Below are 14,364 nucleotides of genomic sequence, written 5' to 3' on the forward strand. Positions count from 1 at the left end.
GTAACCTCACCTTTTTGAAGTTGAATTTTAAAACTGTAACCGACTAATATTGTGATTAAATTTAGCAAAACAGGATATTATTATAATTTTAGTACGTAAAATTATTTATTTCGTTTTTATAATTAAAATTACAGTATAATATGAATACATATCGTACACTACGAGTTCAATCTCAGTGTGTACACTAAATTAGAATAGGTCAAGTAAAGAAAAGAACATTCCATAATCAATAGAAGTTTTTCTAAAAAAATTATTCACACATATCACTCTATATAAGTCTTTTTAATATTTCATGAAATTTATTGTGAACGAAAGGAATTATTTTATAACTTCACTTGAACATATTGAATTAAACTAAGTATATAATAGTTATATGGAGTCCGTTTAATATACCAGATCTAAGTTGTGTGCAAAATATCAGTGATGAAATATCTCTAATGTTATTTACAAAAAAGATTTTTTAAATACCTAAGATTCTCTAGCCAGAATACACTCCAAAATATTTAGAATGATCAATAAATAACAATACGTTTCCTCAATGGTCAATACTATTACGAAGAATGATGGTACCCAATGATTGACAGAACATCATATAGGTGCATAAATTCTACTTCAGTGATGTTCCAGGACATCATCACACAGGTGAATACTTTGTATTCACAGTAAGTTCCAGGACATGATCACACAAGTGAATTCTTTCAACTCTCAATTATGTTCCATAGGTGAATACTTTCTATTCTCAGTGAGTTCCAGGAAATCATCACACAGGTGAATACATTCTACTCTCATTGATGTTCCAGGACATCATCACACATATGAATACTTTGTATTTACAGTAGGTTCCAGGACATCATCACACAGGTGAACACTTTCTACTCTGAGTGATGTTCCAGGACATCATCGCATAGCTGAATGCTTTGTACTATCAGTGGTGTCCCAAGATATTATCACACAGGTGAGTTGAGGTATCGATGTTATATTTTGTATCCGTCAAACTAATCACTGAATTATATTTAAAGCCAGTCTCTTGTAACAGATATTAAGTGACAATAAAATAGTGTATTGCTAATACTCATTTTATCAATATCTGAATATTTGATTACCAGAAGAGTGGCGACTCTAACTCACGTAAAGAGAATGAAATAGAAAATAGTGAATATGGACTGGTGCGCCCGTTATTAGGAAATATGGATTGGAGAATAAATATACCAAATGTTATGAATTAAACATAGAAGTCTCTTAATTGTAATGTTCTCTTTATGCTGTAGAAACTAAGGTCCTATCAGAAAATTTAAGTAATATGTGATGGAATAATAAACCATCTCTCGTATATAATGCAAAATTTGGATTCTCATTGGTTCTCGTATGAGCTTAATGATCCAAGCAGTGTTGATTCAGATACTAGGAGAAAATTAGGCCTTATTATGTGAACCATTTGGTCTCGATAGGAAAAAGCCTTACAGCCCATTTTTATACAGTGATTATTAAAATAGAGCAATTATTTAGCAAACAAATACAGGAACTGTAAGTTTACTTGGTTGGTAATAATGACAGCATTATCTAATATTCTTATTAAGAGATAGTATTGTTTAGTCACCAGCAGGGGCACTATATCTCATTACACTGAGTACCACCACTAAGTGGTGTCCATAATGTAATTAAGAGGAGCATTATAACTCGATAACATTGACTACCACCACTAAGTGGTGTCCATCATTTAATTAAGAGGAGCATTATAACTCGATAACACTGACTACCACCACTAAGGGGTGTCCATAATGTAGTTAAGAGGAGCATTATAACTCGATAACATTGACTACCACCACTAAGTGGTGTCCATCATTTAATTCAGAGGAGCCCTATAACTCGATAACATTGACTACCACCACTAAGTGGTGTCCATAATGTAATTCAGAGGAGCACTATAACTCGATAACAATGACTACCACCACTAAGTGGTGTCCATCATTTAATTCAGAGGAGCCCTATAACTCGATAACATTGACTACCACCACTAAGTGGTGTCCATAATGTAATTCAGAGGAGCACTATAACTCGATAACATTGACTACCACCACTAAGTGGTGTCCATCATTTAATTCAGAGGAGCACTATAACTCGATAACAATGACTACCACCACTAGTGGTGTCGCATAATGTAATTCAGAGGAGCACTATAACTCGAAAACACTGACTACAACCACTAAGTGGTGTCCATAATTTAATTCAGAGGAGCACTATAACTCGATAACATTGACTACCACCACTAAGTGGTGTCCATAATGTAATTCAGAGGAGCCCTATAACTCGATAACATTGACTACCACCACTAAGTGGTGTCCATAATTTAATTCAGAGGAGCACTATAACTCGATAACATTGACTACCACCACTAAGTGGTGTCCATAATGTAATACAGAGGAGCACTATAACTCGATAACAATGACTACCACCACTAAGTGGTGTCCATAATGTAATACAGAGGAGCACTATAACTCGATAACAATGACTACCACCACTAAGTGGTGTCCATAATTTAATTCAGAGGAGCACTATAACTCGATAACATTGACTACCACCACTAAGTGGTGTCCATAATGTAATACAGAGGAGCACTATAACTCGATAACATTGACTACCACCACTAAGTGGTGTCCATAATGTAATACAGAGGAGCACTATAACTCGATAACAATGACTACCACCACTAAGTGGTGTCCATAATGTAATACAGAGGAGCACTATAACTCGATAACAATGACTACCACCACTAAGTGGTGTCCATAATGTAATTCAGAGGAGCACTATAACTCGATAACATTGACTACCACCACTAAGTGGTGTCCATAATGTAATACAGAGGAGCACTATAACTCGATAACAATGACTACCACCACTAGTGGTGTCGCATCAATTAATTCAAAGGAGCACTATAACTCGAAAACACTGACTACAACCACTAAGTGGTGTCCATAATTTAATTCAGAGGAGCACTATAACTCGATAACACTGACTACAACCACTAAGTGGTGTCCATAATTTAATTCAGAGGAGCACTATAACTGGATAACATTGACTACCACCACTAAGTGGTGTCCATAATGTAATTCAGAGGAGCACTATAACTCGATAACATTGACTACCACCACTAAGTGGTGTCCATAATGTAATACAGAGGAGCACTATAACTCGATAACAATGACTACCACCACTAGTGGTGTCGCATCAATTAATTCAAAGGAGCACTATAACTCGAAAAACACTGACTACAACCACTAAGTGGTGTCCATAATTTAATTCAGAGGAGCACTATAACTCGAAAACACTGACTACCACCACTAAGTGGTGTCCATCAATTTAATTCAGAGGAGCACTATAACTCGATAACATTGACTACCACCACTAAGTGGTGTCCATAATTCAGACACTATAAGTGGTGTCCATAATTTAATTCAGAGGAGCACTATAACTCGCAAACTATAACTCGAAAACACTGACTACAACCACTAAGTGGTGTCCATAATTTAATTCAGAGGAGCACTATAACTCGATAACACTGACACTACTACTAAGTGGTCGTATCAGGTAATCCGGATGAGCACTATGGCTCGATAACACTAACTACCACTATTAAATGGTCACATCTGGTAATCCGGGGGAGCACTGAAACAAGTGAGGCATATTCTTTTGTATCTAAGAATAAAACTTCTTGTGTGCTCTTAGCTGAACTTTGCCAGTTCCAGGTTATGGGCATCCATCATATCCAAATAACCAGTTCCAAACATTTGATGATGAGATAGAGTTTGATTCTGAATCAACGATCGGTAAAGTCACCATATTGAATATAATGCAGTTATTTATTTATTCTTTAATATTTTAAAACACTAAATTAGTATTGATGGAAAGTTCAGTGTTCTCTATTCGAGCCTCTATAAAAGCTAATTGATAACGTCGGCAGCTACGCATTATCAGCCACTCATAATTGGTTGTCTGAACATAGATTACTCCAATTAATTTGTATGTCTTCATCTAACATATATCACACAACTCAATTATACAGATACAGACAAGTGGTAAAAAGTAATGGTTGTAATGTGAGTAAACTTATTAGCTACATTAAAGAGTGTTTGTCGGGAACACGTTTACAACAGCTTGAAATATCAAATTTAAAATGCATTTATTTTCAGAAAGGCATTAAATACATTGCAGTATACGTGTGACTGTATCTAACCCTCTAGCATTGCTCATCAAGGTGGAAAGTTTATCCAAAAAACATTTTTTGATTATAATAAACATACTTTATATGCATATTATTTTGCAAAGTACATCTAAATAAATTCAGAAATAAATAATTTTTATAATGATGAAGAAGTTAAAATAATTTATAGTATAGATATTAAAACACATATTTACTTCAAATAATAATTACAGAAACTATTTTTTTTAATAAAGAAAAAATTTAAATGGTAGATTGATATAAAAAATTCAAATTTATTAGAAATATAATTGAAAATTTTATGTTTGATAGAGTGGAAATCCGTTCTCAAAATCTTTGTGAGTGACCACTGACTCTCTGAACTTTGAAAGAGAAAGTTGCCTCTGGGGTTATCAGTAGTGGATTGTCTGTAATGAAATGTCCAAGAGAATGAGAAATTAATATATCTGAATTGGAATATATTGTTGTCTTGTATATTGTTTTTCTTGAATATTTTGAACATTTGGTTCAAATTGACAAAATGTAAATGATTGTAAACTTTTAAAAATGATTCGGAAATAAGCGTTCATCCAACATAACACCCTGACATTTTTTGCAGAATATTTTCTTAGCAAATTAAAAATATCTCTAAGTATATTATTTATATATAACAGAAAATTATATTCTATGATTTCCTTTTTTGGTCAAATAAATGCTAGATGGCTAAACAAATCTATGAATTGATAGTCACACATTTCCTGATCTAACCAAGAACGAGACTTCTGAAAAATGCTGTATCGAAAAATCAATAAACAGTGGATATAATAAATAACTATGAAACATTACGGAATAATTGCCACAATCGTGTGATAACGCCAACATTTAGTCACGAAATGTGAGATAAAAAGGCCACTTAAGGAAATAAGCTCTACATTTCTTCTGTAATATACGGATTACAATGCACTGAACTCTAAATGTAAGTCGACTAAAGCTCCGTGTTTATTATTTGAGCTAAAACATTTACAGTTTATCGTCAAAGTACACACACGAATGCATATCTTTCAAATTTATCACCTGGCTACTGTTAACCAAACGATATACTTTGTCTTTTTTAGAGAAAAATGAAATTAGAAACGTTTATTGATCAGATAAGTTTAATTATTGTTACTTGCAACTTTTTGAAAGGAAAACAAAGACTTTAGAAATAGTTAAAGCAGGTTGAAGTGCCCTAATAGTAATAACAGGATAAACCTTAAATCTAGAATCCACTAGTTGATAAACAAAATTAAAATCAGAATGATTATACCAGTCTCAATAGCTTATTTGCAATGCTAAAGTGGATAAAACACCAAAAAGGAAATTATGAAGACACTGGAGATCGAAGCGGTATCGAGTCCCGACCCAAAACTAATAATCTGAGGCAGATTTAACTTGTGGGCTTGTGCTCCGATCATACTTCCAATGGACAAACTTCTCTTTTGAAATGCAAATTGAGAGACAAAGAGCCTTGAGGCAGATTATAACTGTTTTTGTCGAAGTCCTGACTAACAGATTTAAGTGAATAGTTCAGTTTACTAGAGTTTTAATACTATGAGGTATTTTCATTCAAAGGATACTGCAACGTAAAGAACAAAGCACAGAATCTTGGAATATATTTAACGAAATCCAATATTCGTGTTACAGGATAAGTGGGACTCAATCACCAAGATGCATTGGACAAAGGAGTCGCATTTGGGGCATTCGTTCTCTATTGTACTAGTAACAATATTCATTTATAATGTAATGGTGGTAAGATATATAAATTTTTGTGTTACAGTAGATAAGCTATGTTTTGTGAACTTCACCTACTTACTCTACTACATACATGGTTCAATACTATTGTTTGAATAATTTTTAAAATCACCAACTACAATCAAAAAGTAAAGATGTGTAATAATAGATAGTGTTAGCTTAATGTCTTTTGATTCACTCCAGGAAACTTCTGTGTAGATAACTTTTTCTGAGTGTTGGTTTTATTCCAAAACCAATAGAAGCTTTTTCAATACCGTCCATGAAATCAATACATATACTTTGGTTTAGCTAATTTTTTAAAAGGTTTTGCTATCTTTTATTCCAATACAATTTTAAGTGTAATTAAATATTGCTATCTACTCGTATAGGAATTAATTTATGACTGGTGCGCAATGATATAATTTTAAAACATCACTGTACAATCTTAGGACCGACACTGAATACAATAACATTAATATGGACACATCATATTAACACATTTCTGATGATAACAGATTTTCTGATGATAAGATTTGAGAAGGATTGATAGTTTTCAGCAACCTACTAGTTTTTACAGGATGGTGTTTTCTCACGATCGTTTCCGAGATAAGCATCGATTTCTATACTTGTAAGTATATGTAACAACATATCGATAATAATAAAAACAAATAATAATTAATCCTGAACATTAAGTATTCATTAATCAAAGAGGTGTAATAGTAATATAAATAAATAAATACACTACACTTTATAATATATTTAGTTACTTTGAAACATTTGTCTTCATCCAGATGAAGATATATTTTATGATTTATCGTTGGCGACCTCAATTTAGCTTCATTAGATTTTTTAAAACTATATAGTACATAAAACAAATTCTGGTTAGTTACTCAATTTATAACTCAAGAATGGCTGTACCGATTATAGTGATGTTGGATTCGTCTCCACCCAGAATAACAGAATAAATATTAAAATATCGTAAAAGTTCACGAAAAAATCAGGTAAAAAAGATAAAGATTTTTATATAATAGTATAGATCGAAAAAGCCTGTAAAACATAATCAACTGTTCTGAGTAAACATTGTTTTATGACAGCACAACCATAGGGTTAATTCATTTAACCACTATTTGAAATTTGTCTTCATATATAGTTTTGAAAGTACAGAGGAAGATTGATAGTAAGAATACTTCTTATTTTAACCATTACTGCAACCACTGTTGAACACATAGTGAGAAAATATCCAGATAAGAAAATTTGAATATAAGATAAGAAAGCCTTGGTCATCTTTTAACAGAATTAGGCTCCTTAGACTTGTGTTTGTATATATATTTCCTTGATCCGGGATAAAAGGCGAAATCAACTATGTAAAAAATACAAAGACCGGAATAAAAAACAATGACCATAAATATACAATTTCTGATATAAGGTCTTCATCGTGGCAATAAAGCTAACTCAAAATTGGTGTGGAAATATAGCTCACTCATACCAGAAGTACTCATAAACGTGAAAACCCAACGATATTGCATCCGAATCCGCGGGTAACTACTACTTATTAATATACACTAGACTTACAGTACTTGAGGCCTTATTAGTTTAGTTTGATTTTTAATTTAATGTTGATTTTACTGATTTAAAAATTCTTTAAATATCGGGATTAATATACCTTATTTTTATATTAATAAATAGTTGGAAGGACTTCACCTTGAAAGTAACTTATTGCGTCACATACACAAAAGTTTTTCCTAAAACATTTTTACTTGTTTTTCCTAAGAAAGTTTATCATACAAAACCAAAGAAACTCTCAATTTTTGATCCTAAATTTTAGAAGTAGTACAAAAGACAGTTGATCTGTTTTTAGATCACACTACTTTTGGTATTGCTTTTCAAGACTTGGTGTAAACTCCCAATCCATATTAACATATACATTAGCAAATAAAGTTTACTTATATGCAAGCTGTATACATAGATTTTACATTGTTAGTCAGGTTTAAATTCAAGAGCTTCTCTGGTACCATGTAGAGAAATTCAGTACGTAGACAACAGGATTTGGTAAGAATGTTATATGATTTTACGTGTTTGAGATATACACATTTAATTCTTGTTAATGCAAACACTAGTCTTAGTATGCAATTTTCAATAATCACGTATATGTTCGACACGAATGATTGATCCTGAACGGTTTACGAGTATATCTTATGTGGAGCCAACGGATTTAGTATAGGGTTAAATGTGAGTCCAGAATTATTAAAATGTATTATTATCATTTAAGTTTTTCTTCATTAAATGTTCCTAACGATATATGTGAAGGGTATAAACACGAAGATGAAAGCTAGCGAGATGAAATATACGTTAGCGAGCACACATCCACTCGCGTGGGAGACGACACGGCGGCGCGTGAAGCTAACGTAATTTGTGACTCTCTAGAACAGGGGCGACCCCGTAATTGTGACGAGCCGACCGGCTAAGAGGGTGGGTCTGATAGCGGGGTGGGGTCGGATAGAATCATTAGTAGCGAAGAATCACCTAGCCGACAATACTTAGTGGATAACAACCTCTTGAACGTCAACGGGTCCGCTCGGCGGCGCTTTAAAAAATCGATAGAGCGGCGGGGCGAGAGGGTGTGACAGGGTAGTAAACACTGTGAGGACTTACCTTATACAGATTCCGGTAAACTTTAGAGGGAACCTCTGAGCCGAGCGAGGGAGAGCGAGGTGAGGACTGGTGAAGTAATCGATGAGATGAGGCGGGCAGCAGCAGCTAGGCACTGTTCCTCTACACAGTCTCTACTCACTGACTGACTCACTGACAGGCAGCTCCTGGCGCTGCGGCGGGATCTGGACCAGTTAGTACTTCCAGTCGCCGCTAGGTGGCTCCACCTGCACCCTCCTGCCGCCCCCACACAGCAACAATACCACCATTGTTGTCTCCTGATAAACAACATCCACCGTCTGGCATCACAGTCCACTCCTTACTGATAGTGAGGAGCCCAGGGCAACTGTGTCAACGACCCGACTAATACATTATACTGGGGACGGTGCTGGACTAAACACTGCCTCACACCGTCTGACATCACAGTCCACTCCTTACTGATAGTGAGGAGCCAAGGGCAACTGTGTCAATGGCCCGTCTAATAACCTTAAACTCTGGGGGAAGCTGTAATAAACACTGCCTCACCGCCTTGCATCACAGTGCACTTCTTACTGATAGTGAGGAGCCCAGGGCAACTGTGTCAATGACCCGTCTAATAACCTTTCACTGAGCAGGAAGCTGAAATAAACACTGCCTCACCGCCTTGCATCACAGTGCACTTCTTACTGATAGTGAAGAGCCCAGGGCAACTGTGTCAATGACCCGTCTAATAACCTTAAACTCTGGGGGAAGCTGTAATAAACACTGCCTCACCGCCTTGCATCACAGTGCACTTCTTACTGATAGTGAAGAGCCCAGGGCAACTGTGTCAATGACCCGCCTAATAACATTAAACTCTGGGGAAGCTGTAATAAACACTGCCTCACCGCCTTGCATCACAGTCCACTCCTTACTGATAGTGAGGAGCCCAGGGCAACTGTGTCAATGACCCGTCTAATAACCTTAAACTGTGGAGGAAGCTGTAATAAACACTGCCTCACCGCCTTGCATCACAGTCCACTCCTTACTGATAGTGAGGAGCCCAGGGCAACTGTGTCAATGACCCGTCTAATAACCTTAAACTCTGGAGGAAGCTGTAATAAACACTGCCTCACCGCCTTGCATCACAGTCCACTCCTTACTGATAGTGAGGAGCCCAGGGCAACTGTGTCAATGACCCGTCTAATAACCTTAAACTGTGGAGGAAGCTGGAATAAACACTGCCTCACCGCCTTGCATCACAGTCCACTCCTTACTGATAGTGAGGAGCCCAGGGCAACTGTGTCAATGACCCGTCTAATAACCTTAAACTGTGGAGGAAGCTGGAATAAACACTTCCTCACCGCCTTGACATCACAGTCCACTCCTTACTGATAGTGAGGAGCCCAGGGCAACTGTGTCAACGACCCGACTAATACATTATACTGTGGACGGTGCTGGACTAAACACTGCCTCACAACCGTCTGACATCACAGTCCACTCCTTACTGATAGTGAGGAGCCAAGGGCAACTGTGTCAATGGCCCGTCTAATAACCTTAAACTGTGGAGGAAGCTGGAATAAACACAGCCTCACCGCCTGGCATCATAGTGCACTCCTTACTAATAGTGAGGAGCCCAGGGCAACTGTGTCAATGACCCGTCTAATAACCTTTCACTGAGCAGGAAGCTGAAATAAACACTGCCTCACCGCCTTGCATCACAGTGCACTTCTTACTGATAGTGAAGAGCCCAGGGCAACTGTGTCAATGACCCGTCTAATAACATTAAACTGTGGAGGAAGCTGGAATAAACACTGCCTCACCGCCTTGCATCATAGTGCACTCCTTACTGACAGTGAGGAGCCCAGGGCAACTGTGTCAATGACCCGTCTAATAACCTTAAACTGTGGAGGAAGCTGGAATAAACAATTCCTCACCACCTTGCATCATAGTGCACTCCTTACTGACAGTGAGGAGCCCAGTGCAGCTGTGTCAATAATCTGACTAATTATACTGGGGAGATTTTATTAATATGATTTAACATTATTAGAAAGAATACTGAGATTATAATTAGCCACTGTATTGTCAAAGTGGAAACAGGTTATGTCTGTCCTTGCGGCGTTCGGACTCAACTTCCATATTTTAAAATAGTCTTTAAATCAGGACATTTACTCGTAATTCAGCTGTCTGTGTTACTTCCGCCTAGTACAGATATTTACGTTGGAAAGCTATAGCAATATCGACTATATAGATACTGTATATAGTTCTGCTACTGCAGACGTGTATTCTTATATGTACGCTTTAAATAGTTGAAGTGCAAATACCAGAAACTCCGAAGGCCGTCATATATATGTATGACAGTGCTTAGCCTGCGAAAATCTTAACAATCATCATGTACAAACATTTTTAATGTTATTTGTTTAAAGTTTGTTATTCGTGATGGATGGTTTGAAATGATAATCTGATTTCGGATAATTGTCATCGTTATATGTTACAATATGTATAAACATTTTTCGAGAATGAAAATCTACCTTCTTCCGCAGTAAAAACTTAAAACATAAACATGTACTTAACACTTACCAAGTGCGACTGTGGACTATCAGTAAAATAGTTGGTATCATATCCGACCCTCCTTACGACCATCGCTTTCCTGTCTCGTTGTTTCAGATGAGTCCCTGCGATTCCTCAGGAAATGCCAACATTTATATCCTTGTTAATGTTCTACTTTCGCTTTTGCGTGTGTAGGGTGCTGTTTTTGCTCTCGACTTGTGTTCTGTGCAGTGACTTGTTCATTTTCTCCTGTCTAAACTTCAAGCTGTTGTCGAATATGATACCAATAATTTCTAGTGGCAGTCTATTACCACACGTTGTAGGTAATAAGTACAAAGCAATCTCTAATATTTAGTACAAATCATCAAAACACGAATCTTAGTCAAGAAGTGCAGGCCTAAAGTGTAAGGTAGAATCAAGGGACAATGAGATTGATGAGCTGAGGATTAAACTCAATGATTTAGAACATTACGGTAGAATATAAGTGGTGTAGAGAATACAGCAAATGGGGACACTTTTAAGATTTTAGAAAACATTTCTTAAATCAGCTAAACACTAAATTCCATCCCAAGATAGTTGTCCAATTTGCATCCAAAGACTTTAGAGACACATGGATTGGTCAGGAAAGAAAGACTTTTAACCCTACCCCGGGTATTACGGGAATTTTCACACCTATAGGCCAACACTACCTTACTCGTTCAGTGGAAAATATTGGAATTGTGATTCCTAGATTATCGAAATCTATTTACAAAACCTGTTCGTTTTACATAATTAACATGTTGTATTCAAATTTACCAGCTTACCTTAAAGTTAACGATGTCCTAAGAATAAATAGTTACAAAAAATTAGTAAACAAATGGTTAGTTGAAGTTGGGAGAGAAGGTGTTGAACGGTTTATGGTTTCTATATATTCCTAACGAGTGGTGTGGTGTGTGGGGGTGTGTGTTTTGTGTGTGGTGTGTGTGTGTGTGTACGAGAGCGGCTGGGTGTGTGTGAGAGAGAATGAGTGAGAAATTGGGAGGAGAGTGTGAGTGAATGTAAAAGATAGTGAGAGGGAGATTGACTGAGTGAGAAAGATATAGAGAGAGACATTGCTGATTTGTCTTCTATTTGTTGATAGTTTCACATACAGGACGAAAGGATGCCGAAATTTTATAGTGTTACATAATTTTACAAATTAGGTCATTGTAATTAGCTTATCAAATAAGTAGTCTCAAATTCTATTACCTTTCTTTTCTCATCTATCTCTAATTCGCTAATTTAAGTTATATTAAACCTAGTCATAAATTGATTACAAGAGTTAATTTTTTGTTTCTTAGAATTAATTCAGCTATTTTATATTTTTTATTTATACTTTATGTTTGCTATATTTGTTTAGTAGACTTTTAGAGCTCGTTCCCAGCACACAGGCATACGCCTTTGCTATAGTTCGTAAAACTGCCGATAGAATGTGGTAGAATGTTGATCGAACCTCAGACAATGACTGCGCTCCATTCATTGTTCTCGGCTTACCGTTGCCGATCCGAAACTGGTTGTCATAGCAACTGAACGCCATTCTGATCTGCAGACTGGCGCGTCTTACGGGATTTCCCGTGTGGTGAGGGCGACAGTGTTGTTCACGAGACCTGCGCGTAAGCTTGTTACTGTGTTGAGTTGCGTGTTTTACGTTATTTCTGAACATTTTTTTACAGTTATATTATTTCAACAATTTTGACTGCAATTTAAAACACTTCATGATTCGAAGTGTTTCATTCACAAAAATATTTTTGAAATTAGAAAATTCCCTCTTTTTTGTTATATATTTTAATCTGTAAAAAAAACAAAAGTCTTTAAAAATTCAGTTTTTCTGTTTTTTTTATGTTGCCTATAGTAACTTTGGAAATACTAAATCAAATAGAACTTTCAACAAATTAAAAATTATTTTTTTACGTTAATAGCAAGCTAGGGGAAAATATAGGAATTTGTATTCAGCACTCTAAGGGTTAAGGCAGCACAAAATGAGTCATACAAGGTGTACTTCAATGTAAACTTAAAAGCAGGTAACATAAAACTATGCAAGGAGGCGAGAAATAGAGTTACACTGAGAGGCTACAGTTTTGTGTGGGTGAAAAATAGTACGGTCCTGGTGATAATAACTGATTTGTCCTCGTTACTACACATAAAGTCTGTTAAGGATCACGGTTCTCATAATAGTTGATATAAAACAAATTCGTTTTATATTATTAGTTAGTTAGTTAGTTAGAAATCGGACAGACTTCAGCGTGCACAGAAGTATTGTATTGGATTTATTTTTAATTTCAGACGTCATGTCCGATCACCCCAAATTTATCTCTGATATTACTAAACGACCAACTAGAAGGAGAGCCACTTTACTATAAACTCAAGTTCATAGATCAACAATTTTTAATAGGTTGTTTACTGTTCAGGCTGTTTACTGTTGGAACGCTCTCCTTGATGATATTAGAAGTCTTGAGTCTCATGTGTGTTTCAATGCGAGCAGGGGTCAGGGACGTGTTACTGTGGGGGAGAAGGGACTGTGTAGGTGACGGGCGGTGGCGCTTGCGGTGTTTGAGGTCAGACTGTGTGTTTGAGCAGTTCAATTGTTATTTTTATTTTAATTGTTACATTGTTAACATTTTTCTATATATCTTTCATTAAGAATTACACGATTAAGTTCCTGAGTTATTTTATGTGAATTTACATTTTATTTTAAAATAAATATGTGTGTTAAAAGTTTACATGTATCCGTATTTAATTATTATAAATTTACTGTACATGATGTGAGTGGTAGAGAGAGCTTGACAGCCCTAACTCCTCCTCTTTAACATAGGGCTTTTTTCATTTAATTTCATTTATGTATATTATATTGAACGTGTATAAAATGATCAGTCATAGTTGTAGAACGTATTATATGTATGTGTGACTTATAAGTCATACATTTAAAAATAAAGCATCTTATAGTAATTAATAGAAACAAAATAATTTTATTTATATTGTTGAACAAATAATTTTTATCATGTTTGACAACGCACTGTAGAAAGTACACTGTAATGCATTACATACATTTATCGCCGGCATTAAACTGTAAAATACAAACTATAATTGATGACACAAGACTTACAGGCAATGTGTACACCTGACAATGATAACCTAGGACTGAGCATTTTGTTTTAGTGAATTGCCAAACCCAAACGAGACTGTATTAAAGTATTACTAATTTACAATTATACATCCCATTTCGT

General features: G+C 35.7%; 1 protein-coding gene across 2 annotated transcripts in view; it reads right to left on the bottom strand.

Annotated features, from left to right (window-relative positions):
* LOC124358554 overlaps nt 1–8,753 on the bottom strand; it is a 232,629-nt gene extending 223,876 nt beyond the window's left edge. The window contains exon 1 of one of the 2 annotated variants that reach the window (XM_046810860.1): nt 8,618–8,753. The gene's annotated coding sequence lies outside the window, so the exon portion shown is untranslated. The remainder of the gene's footprint in view (nt 1–8,617) is intronic. The other variant, XM_046810856.1, reaches the window with a different exon arrangement.
* Between the last annotated feature and the right edge of the window lie 5,611 nt (nt 8,754–14,364).

Source organism: Homalodisca vitripennis, chromosome 1 (assembly GCF_021130785.1).
Source record: "Homalodisca vitripennis isolate AUS2020 chromosome 1, UT_GWSS_2.1, whole genome shotgun sequence".
Taxonomy (NCBI): Eukaryota; Metazoa; Arthropoda; class Insecta; order Hemiptera; family Cicadellidae; genus Homalodisca; species Homalodisca vitripennis.